Source organism: Aotus nancymaae, unplaced genomic scaffold (genome assembly GCF_030222135.1).
Source record: "Aotus nancymaae isolate 86718 unplaced genomic scaffold, 86718_ANA_hifiasm-v0.15.2.pri h1tg000048l, whole genome shotgun sequence".
Lineage (NCBI taxonomy): Eukaryota > Metazoa > Chordata > Mammalia > Primates > Aotidae > Aotus > Aotus nancymaae.
Window position 1 is genome coordinate 5,557,127 of NW_026988462.1, and position 17,711 is coordinate 5,574,837.

Below are 17,711 nucleotides of genomic sequence, written 5' to 3' on the forward strand. Positions count from 1 at the left end.
CTGGGTTATTTATTTGTATTTTTAGTAGAGATAGGGTTTCACCACATTGGCCAGGCTGGTCTCGATCTCTTAACTTTGTGATCTGCTCAGCAATTTCTGTTTCTTTAAAAGTTAAAAAAAAAAAAAAAGACGGAATTATGCCATGTTGCCCAGGCTGGTCTCGAACTCCTGAGCTCAGGCAATCCACATACGTTGGTCTCCCAAAATGCTGAAATTACTGAGATGAGCTGCCATGGCTGGCCTCTTCTTTTTTTTGAGATGGGATCTTGCTTTGTCACCCAGGCTGGAATGCAGTGGCAGGGTGACGGCTCACTGCAGCCTTGAACTCCTCGGTTCAGCGATCCTCTCACCTCAGCCTCTTGAGTAGCTGCAACTACAGGCATGTGCCACTATGCCTAATGTTTTTACTTCTTGTAGAGACGGGGTCTCACTATGTTGCCCAGGTTGGTCTCAATCGCCTGGACTCAAGCAATCCTCCCACCCTGGCCTCCCAAGGTGTTGGGATTAATGGTGTGAACCAATTTGCCCAGCCTCACTATAGCCTTCTAGAGGTCCCTGTGATCATTCCATATGGGTAGCTCTTCATGGGTGTAGGGTTTGCCTCCTACTCTTATGACATTCCACCAAGATCATCTGAGGATGCCAAATCAAGACTACAGCCCATAATACTCATGGATGAATGCCAGTGGTCAGCAGAGACTTCTGTCTCGTTCTATTATTGGTACAGTGTTTCCATGAGTCTGCCCATACTACAGCATATTTCTCAAAAGCATCTAAACACCAACAAATACACAGGTTCATCATACCCTGAGATGCGCAAACAACCCATATGTGAGGAAATTGCAACCACAGCTAAGTGGGTCAAGTAATAATGGGAACCTGGCTTTTTTTTTTTTTTTTTTTTTGAGATGGAGTCTCGCTCTGTTGTCCAGGTTGGAGTGCAGTGGCACTATCTTGGCTTACTGCAACCTCCGCAGCGTTCAGCTGATTCTCCTGCCTCAGCCTCCCATGTAACTGGGATTACAGGCACCTGCCACCAGGCCCAGCTAATTTATAAATATATATACATATATATATATATATATATATTTTTTTTTTTTAGGCAGAATTTCACCCAGGCTGGAGTGCAAATGGCAAGATCTCAGCTCACTGCAACCTCTGCCTCCTGGGTTCAAGCAATTCTCCTACCTCAGCCTCCCAAGTAGCTGAGATTACAGGCATGTGCCACCATGCCCCGGCTAATGTTTTGCATTTGTAGAGACAGGGTTTCTCCATGTTGGTCAGGCTGGTCTCAAACTCCTGACCTCAGGTGATCTGCCCGCCTCGACCTCCCAAAGTGTTGGGATTACAGGTGTGAGCCACCAAGCCCGGCCAATTTTTATATTTTTAGTAGAGTTGGGGTTTCACCATGTTGGCCAGGCTGGTCTTGAACTTCTGACCTCAGGTGATCCATGTGCCTCGGACTCCCAAAGTGTTGGGGTTACAGGCGTGAGCCACCACGCCCGGCCAGGACTGTGTCTTTATTATGAAATAGGAAAAGCTTGTCTCTAGCTACAGTGGAACTTTTTTTTTTTCAGTATGGAACTTCCCCATCTTGCTACCCAGGAGACGTCCCCTAAGGCCACTCCCAAGGATAGGGAGGAGAGGAATTACAGAGCAGGAAGAAGAAGTTGTTTTGCTCAAAGCACAAGGCCACTCTTTTCTTTGCAGGATTTAAATCAAAACTCCCACGAAAGCAGAAGGGAAGCTTCCAAGATCAGCTTCGTGCTATCCAAGCGAGAATGTTAAAGGTCAAACTGAGGAGGTCCTGGACAAGTAAGCTGTAAAATAGCATCAGTGATAGGAAGTTGCCCTTGCTCATCTAAGTCTTTTCACAGGTGGCAATCTGGCTCTGCCTCTCACCTCTAATAGTAGGAAGAGACTGAAAATTAAGTTCAGAGTTACAAGAAACAGAATCCAATCCTGACTACCTTAAGCAGGAAAAACATTAAAGGATTTCGTGGGCAGGTGCGGTGGCTCACACCCTGTAATCCTAGCACTTTGGGAGGCTGAGGTGGGCAGATCACCTGAGGTCAGGAGTTCCAGACCAGCCTGGCTGACATGGTGAAACCCCGTCTCTACAAAAATACAAAAAATTAGCCAGGTGTAGGGGTGATCACCTGTAATCCCAGCTACTCAGGAGGCTGAGGCAGGAGAATCACTTGAACCCAGGAGGTAGAGGTTGCAGTAAGCTGAGATCATACCACTGCACTCCAGCCTGGGTGACAGAGTGAGACTCTGTCTAAAAATTAAAAATTAAAAAAAAAGCTTTTGCATAGCTCACAACATGTCCAGAATGGGGTATAACCAGGATCGGAGGCTATGTCCACAGGAAAAACAGCCCAGACTGAGCCACCAAACGGCTAAGGAAGATTCCCTTGCTGCTGTCATTAGACACAGACATGGTCCCTTGCAGTGCTGCTGGCTCCCAAATCCTGTGGTCAGTGTCTCTACCTGCACACCTCTGGAAACTGGCTCTCGTACTGCCACCCACACCAGTAAGATGTCACCCACACCAGTAAGTTTCCATCCAGGCACTGCTCTTTGCAGCACTCATTCCTGAGTCAGAATCCTATGTGCACTGGACTGATGGTAGTGGGTTATCAGAACTTATTAACATTCATGTCCCTAAAGTTGGTATACAACCCACTACTGCTAAATTTGACTGGTTTAAAAAAAAACAAAATAAAATAAGCAAAATCCTACATGGGTAAGTCCAATTGGCAGAGTCTGGCTTTGGGGAGGTGTATGGGATTACAGGCATGAGCCACCGCGCCTGGACAATTTTTAAATTTCTTGACGAGACCAGTCTCCCTATGTTGTCCAGGCTGGTCTTGAACTCCTGAGCTCAAGTGATCCTCCTGCCTCAGCTTCCCAAAGTGTCGAGATTACAGGCATGAGCCACCATACCCAGTCAGCATTTGGGTATTAATACCAGAAGCTTTCCAGTATTGAAAAGCATACTCATCTATGAAAAGTTCTGGAAATGGATAGTGGTGATGGTTGCACAACACTGTGAATGTACTTAATGGTACAGAATTGTACACTTAAAATGGCTACAGTGTGAATTCTTTTTTTTTTTTTTTTTGAGATGGAGTCTTACTCTGTCACCCCGGCTGGAGTGCAGAAACGCAGTTTCAGCTCACTGCAACCTCTGCCTCTGGTTCAAGCAATTCTCCTGCCTCAGCCTCCCAAATAGCTAGGGTTACAGGCATATGCCACCATGCTAGGCTAATTTTTGTGTTTTTGGTTGAGACAGGGATTCACCATGTTGGCCAGGCTGGTCTCAAACTTCTGACCTCAGGTTATCCACCTGCCTTGGCCTCCCAAACTGCTGGGATTACAGGTGTGAGCCATCACATGCGTTAATAAAATGGTGAATCTATGTTATGTACATTTTATTTTATTTTTTTAGATGGAGTCTCACTCTTGTTGCTCAGGCTGGAGTGCAGTGGCACGATCTTGGCTCACTGCAACCTCCACCTCCTGGATTCAAGCAGTTCTCCTGCCTCAGCCTCCCAGGTTAGTTGGGATTACAAGTGCCCACCACCACGCCCAGCTAATTTTATATTTTGTGGGAAGTAGAAAAGTTCCTTTTTAAAGTTTCCTTTCTTATTAAAGAATAAGTGTGTTAATAACTTTGTTAAGCCCTATCCTATATAGTTGTTAAACATGCCATGCTTACAGGCATGTAGTACATTCTATGTCCTTGTACTTTAACCAAGATATCTGTGCTGGACGTGCTCACAGGCATATCCCATCTCCTCATTGCTTTTACCTGTTTAGAAAACTTTTAAGTTGTTAGTTAATCGAGTTTTAGTTTAGATTGTGAGGTCTGGCTCCAACCAATGGAGATTAGACACAGCAGTAAGGACGACCCCAAATGCATAAGGGATAAATTTGTGTGTTCTCCTTTGTTCTTTGTACTCTCATGGCAGGATGGCTAGCAAGGATACCCTTCTTGCAGTCCAGGAAGTGAAAATTGCATTGCTGAAATATCCTTTGTCTCAATGCTGATTTTTCTTTGTGGCACCAAGCATCTATTTCCAACATATTTTTAGTAGAGATGGAGTTTCACCATGCTGGCCAGGCTGGTCTCGAACTCCTGACCTCAGATGATTTGCCTGCCTTGGCCTCTCAAAGTGCTAGGATTACAGGCGTGAGCCACCATGCATGGCTTTTTTTTTTTTTCCGAAGCATACTAAATGGAACCACCCTACTTGCCCCAAGTCCAGTCTTACACATGGGGCCCATGGGGCACAGCAGCTATTCCATATCCCTCCTCTCCCACAGGCCTGCCCACAGGCCACAGGTTGGCCCAGGGTGTCCCTTGGTACCATGGTCACTGCACTAGAGTAGAGCTCCCCAGATTTCCTTCCACTCTGTTCACGTTTGACAGGCATCCATGAATAACAGCAATCATTAGGGAGCCGGACTGAATTCAAATGCTGTGTTACTTAACTGTGTAACCTTGGGCAAGTGGTTTAACCTCTTGGTGATTCCATTTCCTCATTTAAAATGTAATTATAACACCTGTTTCTTTCTTTCTTTTTTTTTTGAGACCAAGTCTCGCTCTGTCGCCTAGGCTGGAGTGCAATGGCACATTCTCAGCTCACTGCAACCTCCGCCTCCCAGGTTCAAGCAATTCTCCTGCATCAACCTCCCGAGTAGCTGAGACTACAGGTGCACACCACCACACCTGGCTAATTTTTTGTATTTTTAGTAGAGACGGGGTTTCCCCATGTTAGCCAGGATGGTCTCGATCTCCTGACCTCGTGATCCACCGGCCTCCACCTCCCAAAGTGCTGGGATTACAGGCGTGAGCCACCGTGCCTGGCCAACACCCATTTCTTAGGGTTGTTGTAACAAGTTGATATGTGTAGGGCACTTACCACAATGCCAAGCACATAATCAGTGCACAGTAAGGTAACCTATTATTATTATTATTTCTTCTTCTATAAACTAGCACCAGGCTGGGTGCAATGGCTCATGCCTGTAATCCCACCACTTTGGGAGGCCAAGGCAGGCAGATCGCTTAGCTCAGAAGTTCGAGACCAGCCTGGCCAACATGGCAAAACCCTGTCTCTACTAAAACTACAAATATTAGCCAGGTGTGGTAGTGCAGACCTGTAATCCCAGAAACTCAGGAGCTTGAGGCAGAAGAATCACTTGAACCTGGGAGGTGGAGGCTGCCGTGAACTGAGTTCACAGCACTGCACTCCAGGCTGGGGGACGGAGCAAGATTTGGTCTCTAAATAAATAAATAAATAAACTAGCACCAGAGTTTTATGATTTTCCTTCTCTTAAAGGATAAGTTGGTGGCTCATACCTGTAATCTCAGCACTTTGGGAGGCCAAGGCAGGCGGATCACCTGAGATCAGGAGTTCGAGACAAGTCTGGCAAACATGGTGAAACCTCGTCTCTACAAAAATACAAAAAAAAATTAGTCGGGCATGATGGTGGATGCCTGTAATCCCAGCTACTAGGAGGCTGAGGCTGAAGAATCACTTGAACCTGGGAGGCGGAGGTTGCAGTGAGCCGAGATTGCACCATTGCACTCCAGCCTAGGCAACAGAGTGAGATTCCATCTCAAAAATAAAAAAAGTTGATTATCTATTGCTGTATCACAAATATATTAGGGTGCTCCAGAGAAACAGATCCAATGATGGGGGCAGAGGGTTGAGAGAGAGAGAGAGAGAGAGAGAGAGAGAGAGAGATTTCTTGTAGGAATTTGCTCATGCAATTATGAGCTTGAAAGGTGGCAAACCAGGAATGCCAGTGGTGCACTGCCAGTGTGAGTCTGAAGGCCTGAGAATAGGGAGAGGGCAGGAGCAATGGTATAAGTCCCAGTCCAAGTTCAAAGGCCCCGAGAATCAGGAGCACTGATATCTGAGGGAGGAGAAGAGGGATGTCCCAGCTCACGCAGAGACAGCAGAGTTGCCCTTCCTCCACTTTTTTGTTCTATTTGGACCCTCCGTGAATTGGAAGATGCCCACCCACGTTGGTGAGGGTGACATTCCTTACTTAGTCTACTAAGGATAATATTTTCTGGAAACACCCTAACAGACACACTCAGAAATAATATTTTACACCTATTGGGGCATGCTTTAGCCCAATCAAGTTGACAATTTTTTTTTTTTGGGACAAAATTTTGCTCTTTCATCCAGGTTGGAGTGAAGTGGCACAATCTCAGCTCACTGCAACCTCTGTGCCCCTCCCCACGCCCGCTGGATTCAAGCAATTCTCCTGCCTCAACCTCCTGAGTAGCTGGGATTATAGGCACCCACCACCACACCAGGCTAATTTTTGTATTTTCAGTAGAGATGGGGTTTCACCATGTTGGCCAAGCTGGTCTCCAACTCCTGACCTCAGATGATCCACCCACCTCGGCCTCTCAAAGTGCTGGGATTACAGGCGTCAATCACTGTGCCCAGCCCAAGTATGGTCATTCTCATATTTACTATAGGAAATTCAAGATAGGATATGCTGGAAGGATAATTCTGGGTGTTGAGAGAGAAAATGATTTATTTGTTACAGATTTTCTTGTGTGTGCATGGTTATGGGCTCATGCTTTTCATAAAAATATCCCATGTCACTTTCAAGCAATTCTGTAAGGTAGGTAAGAAGACACTGCTGGCCCAGCTCCTGAATTATTTGATTGATTGACTGACTGACTGATTTTTGAGATGGAGTCTGGCTCTGTTCCCCAGGCTGCAGTGCAGTGGTGCAATCTTAGCTCACTGCAACCTCTTACATTATCCTGCCTCAGTCTCCTGAGCAGCTGGGACTACAGGTGCACACTACCATGCCCAGCTAAATTTTGTATTTTTAGTAGATACAGGGTTTCACCATATTGGCCAGGCTGGTCTCAAACTCCTGACCTTGTGATCCACCTGCTTCAGCCTCCCAATGTTTTGGGATTACAGAGGTGAGCCACTGTACCTGGCCTATTTTTTTTTTTTTTTAAGAGACAGAGTCTCACTCTATCCCTCAGGTTGGAGTGCAGTGGCATGATCTTGGCTCACTGCAGCCTCAACCAGCTGGGCTCAAGTGATCTTCCCACCTCAACTCCAAAATAGCTGGGACTAAAGGTATGGACCACCACACCCAGCTAATTTTTAAATTGTTTGTAGAGATGGGGTCTGGCTATGTTGCCTAGGCTGATCTCAACCTTCTGGCCTCAAGCAATCCTCCCACCTCAGCCTCCTAAAGTCCTGGGATTACAGGCATGAGCCACTATGCCTGGTCTTCCAATTTTATTCTGGTGGCTACACTCCATGCAGTGCTATGCTTCAGAAGAGATGGCTCTAACTACTTCAAGAGATAAATCTAGGCCTTCCAAAAATCCTATTCCCTTGCCAGTGATTGTCTTAGGAAGCGTGATCTAATCTCAACCAGTAAGATGTGAGAATAGGCCACATCCACAAAAAAGATTTGAGAATAAGTTTGTTATGGGGGCACTTCTGAGAAAAGTTTTTGCTTTTAAAAAAGACACAAGAAGTAGTGGTTCCTTTCCTTCCTCTTCCTTTCCTTCTCTTTCCTCCTTTCTTCTCCCTTCATCTCTTCTTCCCTCCTTTCCCCCTCCCCTCCCCTTCCCTTCCCTTTTCTTTCCACCTCCATATATTGGTGTGAGTGGATGTGGTGCTTGGTGTTTTGCAGCCATCTTGTGACCAGGAGACAAGGTAACTGAAATTCTGAAGATGACAGAGGAAAAGCAGAGGGGACCTGGGTTTATTCAAAGAGCTTACTGACTAATCCTCATAATAATTGTGCCTCTGGAAATAATATATTCTACTTAAGTCCATTAATTGAGTTAGCGTAATTTGTAGCCAAAAGCATTAATCCAATATAAGAAAACTCATCCTTTCCATCTTGCAGACAGAAGACTAAGATGTGTTGAATGACTTGCTAAAATCACACAGAATTGTTTTAATACAAAGAAAACTCCTTCCTTTAATAGTGGTATGTGCATGTGTTCTTTATGAAGTCTCCTCTGAGCATCTGAGCCCCTGATCATCACTATTTCCTTTAGTAAAACCCAATAGTAGGCAGCACCTGCACCATACTGCCTGGCATGTGGTAATACACTGGGCCGCATTGTTCTCTGATTGCGTTTCCAGTGTGCAGCTCTTTGAGAGCAGGTTCATAGCTCCACTGATTTATCACAGTATGAGGTGGATAATACCTGCTTAACATAGACAGGAGGATGGGCGCGGTGGCTCACGCTTTGTAATCCCAGAACTTTGGGAGGCCAAGGCGGGTGGATCATGAGGTCAGGAGATCAAGATCATCCTGGCCAACATGGTGAAACCCCAACTGTACTAAAAATACAAAAAAATTAGTCGGGCTTGGTGGCACGCGCCTGTAATTCCAGCTACTCGGGAGGCTGAGGCAGAAGAATTGCTTGAACCAGGGAGGCAGAGGCTGCAATGAGCCAAGATCATGTCACTGTACTCCAGCCTGGCGACAGAGCGAGACTCTGTTTCAAAAAAAAAAAAAAAAATATATATATATATATATATATATATATATATATATAGACAGGAAAAACTGATTGACACATGACTGAGTTTGAACTGTACTAACAAATTAACAATCTATTCTGCCTCTTGGTAGCAAACAAATTAACAATCAAATTTTATGGGGATAATATAACTTTTGTTTTTTTGAAACGGGGTCTCATTCTGTCACCCAGACTGCAATGCAGTAGTGTGATCACGGCTCACTGAGGCCTTTGCCACACAAAGATTTGTTTTAGGTCCTATGTTTAATTCACTTGAAAAATATGTGAGATTTTGTGTTTTTTTACAAGGTAGCTCGATTTTAAAAGTTAGGGAATTATTGTACTTTCTAGAAAGACAAAACTTCCCTAGGCAAAGATACAGACCTACATCACAGGGCATTAGAAACAATGCCAAGAATTTATGAAAAAAAAAGTGTACTTCAAAATGAAATCCAGGCTGAGCACTTCAAAAGGTACTGGACGCCAAATGGCTTCTAGGCTACAAACCAAGAGTGAACAAGCATTACCTCCACAAATTAAATCTGAAGTGGCTGCAGGACATTTTCATCTAGATTAGATAAAGTTTTAAAATGGTCCTATCCACAATCCATCAAAGCACTGTCTAGACAAAGGCCAGGGTTTTCTGCTTGGGGAAACCAGGGGAGGAAAAACCTTCGGGCCACATCCTGCTGATATCCTTGAGAGCCTCAATGGCAGGATAAGGTCTGAGTGTTCAGGTCCGCTCAGTCCTCACTCGCCCCTTTCCTCCCACACCCTGAGGAGTCACCAGAGCCAGGTGGGGACATTGCCATTTGTTGGATCAGAAAAGAAAGCTCCGTGTAGGGCTTGGTGAGTGGGTACCCCCTCTGGACAAAGTCCAAGTGCTCCTCGGGCAGTATGAAGGGAAGGCCGGGCATTAGAAAGATGTGGGCTCACCCAGTGCAATGGCCCACACCTGTAATCCCAGCACTTTGGGAGGCCGAGGCGGGTGGATCACGAGGTCAAGAGATCGAGACCATCCTGGTCAACATGGTAAAACCCCATCTCTACTAAAAATACAAAAAATTAGCTGGGCATGGTGGTGCGTGCCTGTAATCCCAGCTACTCAGGAGGCTGAGGCAGAATTGCCTGAACCCAGGAGGCAGAGGTCGCGGTGAGCTGAGATCGTGCCATTGCACTCCAGCCTGGGTAACAAGAGCGAAACTCCGTCTCAAAAAAAAAAAAACAAAAAAAACAAAAACAAAAATTAGCCAGGCGTGGTGGCATGTGCCTGTAATCCCAGCTACTCAGGAAGCTGAGGCAGGAGAATCACTTGAACCCAGGAGGCAAGGCTGCAGTGAGCCTAGATCCTACCACTGCACCACTGCACTCCAGCCTGGGTGACACAGTGAGACTCCATCTCAAAAAAAACCCAAAACAAACAAACAAAAAACAACGCTAATATATATATGTGTGTGTGTGTGTGTGTGTGTTTGTGTGTTCATCATATATATTCATCATATATATATATGTTCATCAGGCCAGGCACATATATATATATATATATGTGTTCATCATATATGTTCATCATATACATGTATGTTCATCAGGCCAGGCACAGTGGCTCACACCTATAATCCCAGCACTTTGGGAGGCCAAGGTGGGTGAATCACCTGAGGTTGGGAGTTGGAGACCAGCCTGGCCAATATGGTGAAACCCTGTCTCTATTAAAAATACAAAATTAGCATTACCGGGCATGGTGGTGCATGCCTGTAGGCCCAGCTACTCAGGTGGCCGACAGGGGAGAATCGCTTGAACTTGGGAGGCGGTGGTTGCAGTGTGCAGAGATTGTGCCACTGCCCTCCAGCCTGGGCAACAAAGCGAGACTCCATCTCAAAAAAAAAAATGTGGGGGGATTGGGGAGGGATAACATTAGGAGAAATACCTAATGTAGATGACGGGAGGATGCAGTAAACCACCATGGCATGTATATACCTATGTATATGGCGATCTTGGCTCACCGCAACCTCTGCCTCCTGGGTTCAAGCGATTCTCCTGCCTCAGCCTCCCGAGCACCTGGGATTACAGGCACCTGCCACCACGCCTGGCTAATTTTTGTATTTTTGGTAGAGACGGAGTTTCACCATGTTGGCCAGGCTGGTCTTGAACTCCTAAACTCAGGTGATCCACCTGCCTCAGTCTCCCAAAGTGCTGGGATTACAGGGGTGAGTCACTGCGCCCGGCCTTATTTATTTATTTATTTTTGAGACAGAGTCTCGCTCTGTCTCCCAGGCTGGAGTGCAGTGGCACGACCTCGGCTCACCGCAAACTCCGCCTCCTGGGTTTAAGCAATTCTCCTGTCTCAGCCTCCTGAGTAACTGGGATTATAGGCAGGCACCACCACGCCCAGCTAATTTTTTTATTTTTAATAGAGACGAGGTTTCACCATATTGGTCAGGCTGGTCTCCAACTCCGGATCTTGCGATCTGCCCGCCTTGGCCTCCCAAAGTGCTGGGATTACAAGCGTGAGCCACTGAGCCTGGCCTACATTTTATTTGTAAATAAAATTGTGAGTGATAGCTTTCTGTACACATTCAGCAAAGACTGCTGATGGGTACATAAGAGCTGTTGTTTTCATGTAACATGTCATCGAATAATTCTAAACTAATTTTTCTCTACAATAGATATATATGTAATCTGTGTCCTTTTTAATCCTTTAAGGTCAAATATACTTTATTTATTCTTATTTTATAGAGGTGGAGCTTAGCTCTTGTTGCCCAAGCTGGAGTGCAATGGCACCACCTCAGCTCACTGCAATTTCTGCCTCCTGGGTTCAAGCAATTCTCCTGCTCAGCTTCCCAAGTAGCTACAGGCATGTGCCACCACACCAGGCTGGAGTGCAGTGGCGCGATCTCAGCTCACTGCAACCTCTGCCTCCCGGATTCAAGTGATTTTCCTGCCTCAGGCTCCCGAGTAGCTAGGATTACAGGCATCTGTCATCACATCTGGCTTATTTTTTGTATTTTTAGTAGAGATGGGGTTTCACCATGTTGGCCAGGCTGGTCTCGAACTCCTGACTTCAGGTGATCCACCCGCCTCAGCCTCCCAAAGTGCTAGGATTGCAGGTGTGAGCCACTGCGCCTGTCTAAGGTCAGACATACTTTAAAATTACAATTTCATAGCTTCAGCAGTTTTAAAAAATGGATGTCTCTCCTAGACAAGTTGATTTTTCTGCTGTTCTGAGTATAATGTCTGTACTGCAGGTTTTGAAGGGCCAAGGCCTTCCTGCCTGTCATTCTACCCAACATAGCTGTGGTGACCCCATTTCAACTTGCCCTAAGGCACCTGTTTGCTCCTGCAATCTAACTTCACAAATGCCCAGCCTCGTGGTGCTAGATTACATCGACCACATCAGAAATGTTGACTCAGTGACTGTTTCTTGACCTGCTGGTGACTCTAACATGACATCTGAAGATGGAGAGGGAGGCAGATCAAAGTGGTCCAATGTCCGTGGGCATTGGCAAATCTTATTTTTTTTCATTTTGGAGAATGTACTGCACCTTTCTCTAAGCTTTATTATCTGTCAAAGGACAATAGTACATTCCTCAGAGCAGCACTGAAAGGATTTAGTGAAATAGTAAAAAGGTACAGTTACCCATTCAGTGAAGTATAGCTACAGAAAGAAAAAATTATATTTTGCCATACATTTGCTTTCTGTGATATGGTATTTAGTCTGAAGCATAATTTTAAACTGATACCAATTTCTTGGGATCCTGGATTTTTTTTATAACGTTTTCCTTTTCTTTTTTTCTTTGAGACAACGTCTCATTCTGTCACCCAGGCTGGAATGCAGTGGTGCAGTCATGACTCAACTGCAGCCTCGACCACCCGGGCTCAAGTGAGCCTCCCATCTCAGCCTCCTGAGTAGCTGGGACTACCAGTGTGTACCACCATGCTTGGCTGATTTTTTTTTTTTTTTTTTTTTTGTAGAGACAGGGTTTTGCTATATTGCCCAAGCTGGTCTTGAACTCCTGAGCTCCAGTGATCCTCATGCCTCCACCTCACAAAGTGATGGGATTACAGGTGTGAGCCACTGTGGCCAGCCTACTATGTTTTTCATATAAATGTTCATATTTCATTTGCTGTGTATTGCTGAGAAAGTTAACATCAGTGATGGTTTTATTTAGAAACAGGTTTGTTTTTTTTTTTAGTTAGACTTCTGGAATTCACAAAAACCTGTTAATCAGTATATTGTAATTATAATACTTAATTTTTAAAATGAACAAACGTTAATTAAATAACAAAACAAAACAAAACCCTCATTGTAGGCCAGGCTCAGTGACTCACACCTGTAATCCCAGCACTGTGGGAGGCTGAGGTGGGAGGACTGCTTGATGCCAGGATTTCAAGACCAGCCTTACAACACAATGAGACTCTCTCTACAAAAAAGTTTAAAAACTTAGCCAGCTGTGGTGGCATGTGCCTGTAGTCCTAACTGCTTGGGAGTCTGAGATGGGAGGATCAGCTGAGCCCTGGAGGCTTGAGTGAGCTATGATTGCTCCCCTGTACTCCAGCCTGAGTAACAGAGAGACCCTGTCTCTAAAAAAATAAAAATAAAAAACCAAAAATCAAAAAACCAAAAAATGAATGAACTCAGTTGTGGTGGCTCACATTTGTAATCACAGCACTTTGGGAGGCTGAGGACAGAGGCTCCCTCGAGTCCAGTAGTTTGAGACCAGCCTGAGCAATGTGGCAAAACCCTATTTCTACAAAAAGTAGCTGGGTGTAGTGGCGCACACCTGAGTTCCAGTTACTCTGGAGACTGAGGTGGGAGGATCGCCTGAGCTCAGGAGGTTGAGGCTGCAGTGAACCATCACCATGCCACTACACTCCAGCCTGGGTGACAGAGCAAGACCCTATTTCAGAAAAATAAAAAATAAAAAAGTAAATGATCTCATTTTAGAAAACTTGGAAAACAGAAAGAGAAAGGTTTACTTTGATTTTTAATTACCCACAAAACAGAACTAACCACTGTTATCATTTTGGAATATTTTCTTCCAATCTTTCTTAGTTTCATGCATTCTTATACATAATAGGTATAATGATTTTATATTATTATATGAATATTTTCTGTTGTCTTAGTTTGGGTCCTGAGGTCAGATCCTAAGACAAAAGTTCAAATGTCAAGAAATTATTGGTAGGCGATCCCAGGGAACACCCATGGTGGAGTGGGGAAGTGAGACAGGGGAGGGAATGAAGTCAGTGAGGGTGTATCGTCAGATATCTCCCCGTCTGGGCTACTGGAGAGTAATCCTGCTGAGGAAATTTAAGAAACAGTATAAACACAAACCTCACAGTTGGCTGAGAAGTGAGTGAGGGGGGGTATTTATGCACCAGCTCTTGTCCATCTATGAATTGACTGCTGCTGAAGAAAGAGGGCAGAGGGAGACATTAACTCCCTGGCCTGCCTTGTACTTGGGCTAAACTAACTCTGGTGGTGGAGAAAGCCCTGAGGTAGAAATGCAGAAAGTCAGGCTAGTGTGAAATGGTAAGGGCTGGTGGTTCTGGGCAGGCACTGACAACATCTACTACAGCCATCGTATTAGTTTGTTCTCACACTGCTATAAAGAAATATCCGGCCGGGTGCCATGGCTCATGCCTGTAATCCCAGCACTTTGGGAGGCCAAGGCAGGCAGATCACCTGAGGTTGGGAGTTTGAGATCAGCCTGACCAACATGGGGAAACCTCGTCTCCACTAAAAATACAAAGTTAGCTGGCTGTGGTGGCACATGCCTGTAATTCCAGCTACAAGGGAGGCTGAGGCAGGAGAATCGCTTGAACCTGAGAGGCGGAGGCTGCGGTGAGCTGAGATTGTGCCATTGCACTCCAGCCCATCACCCAAAAAAACAAACAAAAGAAATACCCAAGCCTGGGTAATTTATAAAGGAAAGAGCTTTAATTGACTCACAGCTCCACATGGGTGGGGAAGCCTCAGCAAACTTACAATCACGGCAGAAGGTGGGGAAGCAAGGACCTTCTTCACATGGTGGCAGGAGAGAGGAGAGCAAGGAGTGAAGGGGGAAGAGCCCCTTATAAAATACTCACTATCACCATAACGAGGGGGAAACCGCCTCCATGATCCAATCACATCCCCTCGGTTTCTCCCTCAACACGTGGGGATTGTGGCGATTATAACTCAAGATGAGATTTGGGCGGAGACACAGAGCCAAGCCTATCACTCATGTTGTTAAAATTGGCTATGGAATAGTCCACAGTATGAAGGACTGCTTTCCCAAGGATTTGTCTCCTGTGATTATGTATTTTCTCTCTCCCCACAGCAACATTTCTCAGAGAAGTTGTGCATAATCACTGTCTCTACATCTTCCCATTCCATTCTCTCCTCAACATATTTTAATTGGGGTCTATCTCCCTTTCTTTAAAATACCGATTTGATCAATTCACCAAAGGCCCTCACATTGTTAAATACAGTGGCTGCTCTTCTGTCCTCAATCTTCCAGCCTCGCAGGAGCATAGGCTCCAGCTTTCCTTTCTTGAAACATTCTCTTCACTTCTGTGATTCTATTTGTTGTTCTCACTTCAGTCTCCTTTGATAGGTTCTCCACCTGGAAATGTTGAGGGGCTGACTTTCTGCTTTTAACTAATGCATCCAAAATATTATCATTTTAACATGTAATCCATGTACAAATCATTCATGAGACATTAAACACAGGTTTTTCTTGATACTGTCTTTGAAGTTAGTGTGTTTTAGACTTACAGAACATCTCAGTTGGGACCAGCCACATTTCAAGTCCTCAAAATGCTTATGTGGATAGTGCGACCATATTGGACAGCCAAGGGTCTACGGTATTAGTAAACACTTTTATGGGTGCAAGCAAACATAGTTTTCGGTAATTGGAAGGACGTTTTTTGAAGGTGTCTTAGTTTGGGTTCCCACAGTAGCAGACCTTGAGACAAGGATTAGATTGCAAGTAGTTGATTTGGAAATGATCCCAGAAAACACTCGTAGGGAGTAGAGAAGAAAGACAGAGGAGGGAAGAAAGCCAAATACAAGGGGATTTCAAAAAGTTCAGGGAATCACAACGAGTTACAGATTTCTTTGTTCCTTTTCCACTCCCACTGCTTCACTTGACTAGCCTAAAAAAAAAGGTTCATGAAAAAATGGACTCAAAAGATAAAAGTAAAAAATATAAACTATTTCTCAACCTAAGCTCCGTCAAGGTCAAGACAACTTTGTAAAAGATGATACCAGTCATTAGTCCATCCCTAAAGAATTGAGAGTCCTGGCTGGGCACAGTGGCTCATGCCTGTAATCCCAACACTTTGGGAGGCTGAGTTGGGTGAATCACCTGAGGTCGGAAATTTGAGACCAGCCTGACCAACATGGAGAACATCTCTACTAAAAATACAAATTTAGCCAGGTGTGGTGGTGCATGACTGTAATCCCAGCTACTCTGGAGGCTGACGCAGGAGAATCACTTGAACCTAGGAGGTGAAGGTTGCAGTGAGCTGAGATTGTACGATTGCACTCCAGCCTGGGCAACAAGATTGAACCTCTATCTTTAAAAAAAAAAAAAAAAGGCAGTCTTTATACAGTATTAACTAAAGAAAAATGGGTGCCCTTTTCAAGACTAGGAAGCAAAAAGAAGTCAGAAGGCATGAAACTAGAACTGTAATGTGAACACTAGCGATTTCCCATTGAAACTCTTGCCTTTGTTTGATGAGAGGAATGAGCAGGAGCATTGCCATGGTGGAGAAGGACTCTGGTGAAGCTTTCCCAGGCAATTTTCTGCTAAAGCTTTGGCTAATTTTCTCAAAACACTCTCATAGCATGCAGGTGTTATCATTTTTTTGGCCCTCCAGAACATCAACAAGCAAAATCTCTTGAGCATTTCAAAAAAACTGTTGTGTAACCCTTGCTCTTGACTGGTCTGTTTGTGCTGTGACTGGACCCCTTCCACCTCTCAGTAGCCATTGCTTTGACTGTGCTTTGTCTTCAGGATTGTACTGGTAAAGCCATGGTTCATCTCCCATTAAAATTCTTTGAAAAAATACTTCAGGGTCTTGATCTCACTTGTTTAAAACTTCCACTGAAAGCTCTGCTCTTCTCTGAGCTGATCCGGGCAAAGCAGTTTGACACCTATTGAGTGAAAAGTTTGTTCAACTTTAATTTTTCAGTCAGAGCTGTGTAAGCTGAACCAATTGAGATGTCTGTGGTGTTCGTTATTGTTAATATGGTGTTGGCTGCTGTTAATTGTTGGTCTTCTTCAATTAGAGCACAAACAAGATGATTTTTTTTTCCATGAAAGTTGATGTGGATGGTCTGCCACTGCAGGCTGCATCTTGAACAGCTTCTCATCCCTCCTTTAACAAGCTATTCACTATTGCTTTTTTTTTTTTAAAGACAAAAGTTCTCACTCTGTCACCCAGGCTGCAGTGCAGTGGCATAATCACGGCTCACTACAACCTTGACCTCCTGGGCTCAAGTGATCCTCCTGCCTCAGCCTGCCAAGTAGCTGTGACTCCACCACTATGCCTGGCTAACTTCATTAATTCTTTTGATAGAGATGGGTTTTCACTATGTTGTCCGGACTGGTCTCAAACTCCCGGGCTCAAGCAATCCTCCCACCACAGCCTCCCAAAATGCTGGGATTATAGGGGTGAGCCACCATGCCTGGCCAAGTTATTAATTTGTAAATTGCTGATTTCTTTTTTTTTTTTTTTAATTTAAAGACAGGGTTTCATCATGTTGGTCAGGCTGGTGTTGAACTCCCGACCTCAGGTGATTCGCCCGCCTTGGCCTCCAAAATGCTTGGATAACAGGCGTGAGCCACCATGCCCGGCCGTAAATTGCTGATTTCTTTGGGGCATTGTCTCCGTAAACTTTTCACAAAGCTCAATAATTTCATCATTTTTCCATCCAAGCTTCTCCATAAATTTGTTTATTCTTGCTTCAATTTTAGCACAATTCATGTTACTCTGATAGTGGCTCTTTTTAAATTGATGTCTTCTTTTTTTTAACCCTTGATTTGAAATTCAGTATTTTAACATTTTTATATTGTTTTATTCGAATACCTATTCAAACTAGAGAAACTCAGTCTTTTCTTAGTGCCCCAAACTAGATTCTGTTCAGATGTGAACAAGTTTATTTTGGTGCAAAAAAAAAAGAATT